At 42.2% G+C, this 6,000-nt stretch overlaps 1 protein-coding gene across 5 annotated transcripts in view; it reads right to left on the bottom strand.

Moving 5' to 3' along the window:
• Window positions 1-6,000, bottom strand: part of mef2cb (myocyte enhancer factor 2cb) — a 68,696-nt gene that overhangs the window by 57,358 nt on the left and 5,338 nt on the right. For 4 of the 5 annotated variants that reach the window (XM_080467022.1, XM_080467021.1, XM_080467020.1 and 1 more), the window contains exon 2: window positions 4,026-4,157. The gene's annotated coding sequence lies outside the window, so the exon portion shown is untranslated. Of the gene's footprint in view, window positions 1-1,717; window positions 2,015-4,025; window positions 4,158-6,000 lie in introns of those variants that run through there. The other variant, XM_080467023.1, reaches the window with a different exon arrangement.

Consider the following 6,000-nt stretch of genomic DNA (forward strand, 5'->3'; position numbering starts at 1 on the left):
GTCAGAAGAGGGAAGGCCATGTGTAAAGTCTTTTCTTTTTTTTTGGACAGCTCATTACACTCAAATTTTTAATGAATAAACAATTTGCAATAAACGTTATCAAAAGATAATAGATCTAAGTTATGGGCCCTACTTCATCTTAAAAATGCATCTGAAAAATCACATATGTTTGAAATCAAAAGGTTTTTGTTTTTTTCTTAATGGGGCGAACCATAAAAAGCAATCAAGCAGTAAATGACTGCATAAGCACTTTGCAGAGATGCTTAGGCTGACATGCTGTAATAGACAGCAACACTTACCCACTTAAAAATAATACTTTTGAAGATTGAATTATAAATGTGTCATTTACCTACCTGTATTTCGAAGTGATTATGTCACATCAAGCTCTAAATCTTAAGTGCAATTTGTAAAAGTTTTTTTTTTTTTAAATTCTACAATAAATCAAATTAAATTCGAATAAATTGCTGTTAAAAAAGAATAACAAATCTACAAGAGAATGAGTGTAGGACTACTTTTATAGTGATGCTGTTAATGAGAATAAGCCTAACGTCTACAACCAATCCATTTATACATTCGGCCTGAAATAAAATGAAGTGTACTCTTGTACTTTCAAATCGTGAACCAATCATCAATTTATCAACACATGCAATGCCAATGGGCCTCCGTACGCACACTTTAGGTAAAAATCTAATCATTCATTTTTTTTTTTCTTTCTTCTGAAGCTGTAACTTGTGAAAGTTGCTACAAGTCAATTTTACGGTGTCATCTTGAAAATGTCCTACTGCAACAGGTTCAACTGAGTGACATGGGACTGAAACTCACCTGGTTAATAGAGTCAGAATACTTTAATAATTCGGTCTAAATACATAAAGTCTCAGTGAAGAAATTAGAAGTGAGACTGAAGATGTAGAAAATCCTCTAAAACAAAGCTATAGGAGTTGTATCTGCTGTGTGTGAGTGCACACTCAGGTCATTTTTTTTTTTTAATTATTATTATTATTGTTCAGTATTGTTCTTTGAAAAATATTTTATTTGCCCAAAAAGCTCTTCCTGACATTATTATGAAAGTTGTCCTTATACATATTTAAAACCCATTAAAACGGAGGCGTTTATTACTTCACCTCACTTTAGTGAAAATATGCACAACACAAAGGACCAGCTATTATGCAGGTAGCTTTTCAAAGTCAACACATATTTGCTCTCATTTTAAATTTTCTTTGCTTGTAAAGTTTATTTTCACAAGTGCAAAGAGGAGGGCAAGTATATCAGACACTTTGAATCCTCGATATTATACTACCAGTTCAACTTTTCATGTGACATCTCAGAGCGCAGAAGGAGGACGTGATGCACTATGTTAAGGAGGGCAGCCTGTACAGTTTCTGTGCGCCTGCATGTGGACACGAGAAAGCGACACAAGGTCGAACAGCACCTAAAAAACACCAGACCCAAGCTCCACTCTCCTAATAAGACTATAAAACAGCTCGTAATTGGGGCGTAATGCACGGTTGTCACCGGCACAAGTCTAAAGTGGTCACAGCCAATCAATAAACGCAGTTGCTGTACTTAGTTAGTGAGGAGGGAGGCAGCGCGCATCAAAATAGACCCCTCAAGTTTCCATCTGCGCGATTAAAAATAAAAAAAGAGCGCACGATGGCAACGGTGTCTCGTGGACGTCTCCGCGAACGAGCCGGCCAAGTGGTGCGCGTGCGGTACTTACTTTTATTTCGCGTGAAATCTTTGTCCGGATGGAAGCCAGAGAAATGCGAGGAGGAGAGAGAGTGGTCCGCCTGCTGCCGGGTTGTTTGGTCCGGCCGTTTGACAGGAAGGTGGAAAAGCCGCTCGCCTGGTGGGGACGGAGTTCGTCGAGACGCACTTAAAATCCAGGAGCGCAACTTAGCAAGAGGAAGACGGCGCCGGGAGGAGGGGGGAAAAAAAGTAACCTACAGTGCGTGGTAGGAGTCTCTATAATGTCAGAGAAAACTACTCTCTCTCTCTCTCTCTCTCTCTCTCTCTCTCTCTCTCTCTCTCTCTCTCTCTCTCTCTCTCTCTCTCCCCTCCCTCTCTCTCTGATCGGACAGTGCCTGTTCACGAGGCGGTGAGGACGCAGCGCCTTGGTGCGCGCGCGGTGCCGGTGAGCGTTGAGGGACTCGGGAGGAGCGGCTGTGGAGGTGGAGGTGGTGTCGGTACACTGCTGGACGTCTCGGGAGCCTGACAGTGATGTTTCGAGACGCACTTTCTGTTCCGTCCCACAATCAAGGTCTCTCTCCCCCCCACCACCACACACACACTCCTTAACACTCTTCACTCTGCTGGTGCGAGGAGAAATAATCAATTTTTCTTTTTCTGTCTCCTTTTTTTTTTTTTTTTTTTTTTTTTTTTTTGACTCCTGAAAGGGGGCGGTCTCACATTTCCCAACTCCACTTTAATGAACGAGGCACGGCTCTTTAATGCTTTATTATCGCGTCAGCGCCGATAGGGTGGACACACAATTAAACTGCTCAGAGAGATGATGGAGGGATGTGCGCTTTAAGTAATACACCGACAGAGAGCACCCACTTTGCAACAATCAATTCCATGTTGCATAAAGTTGGATGGGCAAATATAGACGCATTGTAACTTCACTCATAAAACTCAGAATCAAACGAATGTTCGCGAAATCGTCATTTCATTATTTGTTTTTGAGACACTTCAAGAGATAATGAGACAAAAAAAAATAATAAAATGAAATCGCCCCACTCAGGGAAATCTTTAGCAAAAAAGAAAAGTTTGAGATAACATGCTTCAGCCATATCTACTTTCAAGCAAAAGTAGACTTTCAAGAGTCATTCTTACATCGGATTACATGATAGATTCTCCAAAAAAAACAATAACGGTTCCTTGATACGTCTGTAAACGCTGCCTTCTTTCTCAGACACTTCCGACACTTTCCGCCGCCAATCATTCCCTGGGACCCAGCTATCTCCTCCAGATAAGCCCTGACACAGACAGTAAGCATGGGGGAATTACCAAGCCTTTATCCATCCAACCAAATGATTTCAAAACATCCACTCTATTAGTGTGAAGATAACAATTAGAACAGCAAGTTTGCCACTTCAGATAAGACACAGACAGGCAGTGCACTGGCTTTCTGTGCAGAGATGTATCCCAGATAGGCCTTGTAATACCAGGCTTCTATTGTACTCACATAATATGGCTGCCGTATCAATTAGACGATTTTTAATGGCTATCCTGAATGAAGCCTGCTGTACTTCAGTGCACTATCAGGTCCCACTCTTGAGTTTTTATTAGTGCACGCTCATGGAAAGAACATCGATATTATATCATCCTTATATTTTGGAGTAGATTTTCTTTCCCAAGTTTTACATACGGCTAACAATTCACAGCGATCCATTATGGGGATAAAATATATCTTATTGACCCTTTTTGTGTATCTGCGCAGAAATACTCACCTCCACGTGAGCTGGGGTCTGCATAACAGGCTCAGTATAGTGTAAGTGGACACCGAGTGGCTACCTAATCTTTCTCTTCTTTTGAAGTTCACCTGTGAAGCATAAGTCACTGCCCCCCCCCCCCCCCCCCCCCCCACCCTCTCCCCTAGTAAATCAGTCAGTCAGTCAAGGTAGGAAATGGCGGGACATCAGTTAATAAATAAATCAAGCTGGCTAATCTGCCTGACGGGTGGACATAGCAGCCCCGTAACCGAAGCCGCCGGTGTCTGATGACTCTGGATACCACCTTCACATCACGTGACCTTTTAATCTTTAATAGCATTTCCTGTTGTCCCCAGACCTCCAGGATAGTCAATAAGGTAAAGTATGTTGAGAAATGCAACATGACAGACATCAATGGCATTACATTTCAGCATGTATGAAAGATGTAGTACACAGATTTCACACCCTCCAAAGACCTTTTTTTTTTTTTTGTTAGTTTTTTTTCCTCCTTCTTCTTTTCAGACGTCTTTGTGTGTAGAAATCAATAACTCTGCATGTATGGATCGCAACCGGTGCTCAGGGGGTTGTACATACCACTTTCAATGTTCCTTCAACTGCCGTCTTCACTTGTCCCCCAGTCTTGTAACTTCCTGTGCTGTGTGTCAGGAGTTGATTGGAGAGGTCCTTTCGGTGTTCACAATTCTTAAGCTTGTCTTTGGTTGGCACCTGGGAGGAAAAAGAGGAAAAGTAAAGCCGAGAGGCACGAGGAGAAGATGACGGATACTGCTGGTACATCGGTTACTGTTGCACATAACATGTTACGAGTGTGTGTGTGTGTCTGTGTGCATGTGCGTGTGTGTGTGTGTGTGTTTAATAGCCACATGAAATACAGAGAAATAAATTGGGGGTAGTGTATTGAATACATTACAATTGTGGGAAATCATTAAACGAGGCAAACACGGTCTCATGCATATTCATAAATGAATGTCTGACTCGTCTGCGGGGATAAACCTATGGCGAAGGCTCATAACGGCCTCATTCAGTGCTCATACATTTAATGCAAAGTAGGAAGGATCGACTGTATACTTTACTCCCGAGACCTTCAGAGTGGGGATCTGCAGCGAACTCTACATATGGGGAAGCCTATACGCAAAGCTACAGTCAGATTATTACTCCACTGCATTGTGCAGTTCAAGGTGTGTCACCGTACGGTATTTAAATGTGATAAAAATTAAGAGTTCATTACATAATAAGCGTGCGCAAACAAGCTGAGGAGGTTGTGACATTTGTGTTATCATACGCCCAAACTATTTTCCATTAATCGAAACGAACCAAATGATGAGTTTCTGCACCATCTCAAACTTTTACAGTCCAACTCGTGAGCCACTGGCCCACCTTCCAAAAACAACCCTCAACTTGTGTTCAGAGGCGTGTGTGCACAAGGGTGAGTTGACAGTTTCATCAAAGCTTCGATGGAGGGAAAAAAAAAAAAAAGATCAGTTCTCCGGCTTGCCAAAACAATTATGTAATTTTAAATATGTCAGAGTGTGTATACACACACTTTAGGCTTTTGGACAAATGAAATTTCGTGAGGTTTGGCATCCGCTGTGCATAAAAAAAAAGAGAAGAAGGGAAACTGCGACTGGATGTTAAGTCAAACACATAAGTGCGGTTTGCTGATATTGATCTTGCTTGGATTGTTTCTTAAGCCTCTCCTGGCAGTCACTTCACAGCATGTGTCACACACACGCACACGCAGAACTGAGTGCCTGAATTTGTGTGCGTGTTTTTGGTAACAGAGGGAGAAAAGAAAGGAATGCCTCTCAAGAAAAAAAAAAAAAAAAAAAAAGATAAACACAAACACATTTTCCAGGGCAAACAGGAACAGCCCGGGCTCGGTGCAATCTGTTGTCGATCATGCTCACGTGAAAACACAATCTGCCTGTCACAGTAGATGATGTTGTCAAGCACTCTGCCTCGCTGCTCCTGAGAATTAGCCAGCGATTACAGAAGGACTGTGAGACACACCGAGCATTTGTTGTACGCGGGAAACGTGTGAGGATGCTCCCAGCTTTATTTGGTATTTACCGCTTTCAGTCAGTCTCCCTGCCTCGCCGTTCCCTAATGAATTTGAGAGACGTTTGGTATTTTGACAGTGCATTGACGCAACGTGATGTGACAAGCAAAGACTTCGCAGGGGGGGCACAGAAAGACCTGCAGGCCAATTTAACTCACAGGGCTCAGCTGGGAATCTATGGATTTGACTTTTACACATGCGTAGCGCATGTTTTGGGTCCGAGCCACTCCGTGTTGCATTTAGAGTCTGTTTCAAGGACATGCCGAGACCGAAGACCGGTGTTTCACAGGGAAATCCTTACTAAAAACATGTTTTTTCCTTCAAAATACGATAGCTGAGTGGATGTGAAATATTGAACTTATCAAGTTTGAATAAATTCAGCAGCATTGAGTTGTTGGAGTTGAGTAAATAAAAAAAACATACCCGCTTCAAAAGTCATTTTACACCTTGAAGGAGAGATGAGAGACATTTCACTGCCGATCTGCATTGGGC

This window comes from Lipophrys pholis (assembly GCF_963383615.2).
Source record: "Lipophrys pholis genome assembly, chromosome: 7".
Taxonomy (NCBI): Eukaryota; Metazoa; Chordata; class Actinopteri; order Blenniiformes; family Blenniidae; genus Lipophrys; species Lipophrys pholis.